Raw genomic sequence first — 2,524 nt, 5'->3', positions numbered from 1 at the left:
TAATTCACAAGGGTGAGTAGGTATCATCATTTCCGTTTCACAGGTGGGAAAGGTAAAAGACAACTTCCTCCTCAGATTTTTAGAAGTGGCTTCATTCGAGACACCTATTAGGCTCAGATCCTCAAAATTATTTAGGAACTTTACTCCCATTGCAGGTTAGATACCTAAATACAGCTGAGAACCCAAGTCTTAACACTTGACTTTTCAGAGGTGAAGGGCCTGCTACTCTGGCTGAGGTCACCTTTGAACAATAACTGTAAAATTAATGCACTGCTATCTCTGGAACTTTTCATTAACAGAAACCAGAAAGGGCTCTGTCTTTGGGAGGGGATTGTGCAGAACACACATGAAGCCATCTGTTTAAAATGCTTGCTCCCATGACGGTACCTACAAAGCAATTAGGATCCAAAGGCCAGGAGCTGGGCCCATTTGCACAAGCTGAACACGTGCACAAGATTTCTTTTTTCAACCTCCTATTAATACTTAGCATTTATATACTGCTGTTTCCCTTACAGAAGTCTCACATTCCTCAGACAATCCAAACCTACCTCCTTTGTGGCTTTAAGTCAGATACAGTAGATTTAAAATCCCAGCATGAGGTTTAACCTAAGTTTTTCCCACAACTTTGGCTCTTACCCTGGTTGCCATAGATGCCAATCCCTCCCGTTCTTCTTCAGGAAGAGTCTCCAGCCCCATCTGCCTCCTGACTGGAGCTAACTGAATCCACCTGTCAGTCTTGCTCAGCAAAACTTTTGGCTGCTTGTCTACACTGGATAATGGCACTTTTGTGGAGGGTGTCTTACCAGAGAAGCTGCATTTTAAGACAGGATCCTATAAACTATCCTAGCCCAGGCAGGACTCGGGAATGCCCGCTTCCTAGCCCTACGCTCAAGCCAATTGCTCTCTTCCCTTCTGCACACAGATGCACCCCATGGAGACCTGCTCTTACCTGACAAGGTGCTGCCCTGATTTCCCTGGTAGAGAGGGCTCCAGCAGTCAAGAGCCTGGCCCTCCTCCTGCAGCAGGGGCCAGCAGGACACCTGAATACAAAGGAGAGTCACCTTTCTTCCCAGTTCCATTTTACAGTTAACCCTTCCCACTCCCACCCCTCCTTCCCCATGTACCCACACCAGCTTCTCTCTCCTCCCCCTCCTCTGTAGTGACTCTGTAGCCCACCAGGTTTCTTTAAAGTGAACCAAATCAGAACCATGACTTGCTTAATGCAGTCAGCATTCCCTTCGTTGCCGCCCCCCGCCCCCCAGAACTGAGCTGCATGCCAGGCATTGGCTGGCACTCATCAGCCTACAGACATCTCTCCCACATCCCACACACCTCCCTCTGCTGCCCCTATGCCCAAGGCAGCCTCAGCCCTGCAAGCAGCTGCAGCCAGCCCGGGAGGGGCTGGTGGAGCACCCAGAGGGAGGGAGCAAGCAGGATCTTTCTCCAAATATGCCAGCACTGGGTGAAGGGAACTGCTGCTCATCCCTCGGCATCTGCTGGGCTCGTAGTCCATAGCTGGATATAACGGGTACTGGGAGCACACTCAGAGTTGGCTGCACCTGGCTCTTGCAACTGGCTTCTCACTCAGAGACCAGGACGCCCTAGGGAAGGGAGGGAGGCTTGCTCTTCCTATTTTACAGGAAGCGAAACTGGCAGGGGGCAGCTGTATGATGGAACAGGGAGGACAACACAAATCCTCAGATTCCTGGTGCATGTAATGAACTTCCAAGCTGGCCACTCTGCTTCCAGCTAGGGAGTAAGTGTATCTGAATGGGAGCAAGAGCAAGCCGGCAAGTCTGTACACCCCCCCCACATACACACCCACCAGCATTTCTACACCCCCCACACCCCAACACCCTCCCCACAGTCCCCAATGCATCCCCACACACATTTACACCTCCCTGCATACATGCCATACATGCACACACCGAGACATACCATTTGCAGGCACATACCATTTACACATACACCATTTACACACCCCAGCACCCCCCCCAATGTCCTCCATGCATACACTCCATTTGCATACACCCCCACACCATTTGCAGGCATAGCTCATTTACACACACCCGCAACACATGCACACCTTTGAACAAACACACATTTGCAGGCACAGCCCATTTACATCCCCCAACACACACAGTTTGGGCACACCCAACACACATTTGAACACACCTGCACCCATCCCCAACACACACATTTGCACACACCCGTGTGCATGCACACAAATGGCACATCCCAACACACACAATTTGCATTCCCCAACACATGCACACATCCACATCTGCACACACATACACACGCTTTGACTTTGCGCACACCAACACACACCCCATCGCACACCTCCTACACCCCATCGTCCACACACCCAATTTGTGCACCCCCTCAACACACCATGTGCACATACCCCCACCCCAAGGCACACACACATGCACTTTGCATACCCAACATGCACACACACGTTTGCACACCTACACCCGGCCCCCCCCGGCCACACACACACACACACACACACTGTATACGC

At 51.1% G+C, this 2,524-nt stretch overlaps 1 pseudogene; it reads left to right on the top strand.

Moving 5' to 3' along the window:
• Window positions 1–377: 377 nt before the first annotated feature.
• LOC109320790 overlaps window positions 378–2,524 on the top strand; it is a 5,018-nt pseudogene continuing 2,871 nt past the window's right edge.

This window comes from Crocodylus porosus, unplaced genomic scaffold, assembly GCF_001723895.1.
Source record: "Crocodylus porosus isolate Cpor-Errol unplaced genomic scaffold, CroPor_comp1, whole genome shotgun sequence".
Taxonomy (NCBI): Eukaryota; Metazoa; Chordata; order Crocodylia; family Crocodylidae; genus Crocodylus; species Crocodylus porosus.
The sequence above is the reverse complement of the archived record's forward strand: the minus strand, read 5'-3'. Positions and strand labels throughout refer to the sequence as shown.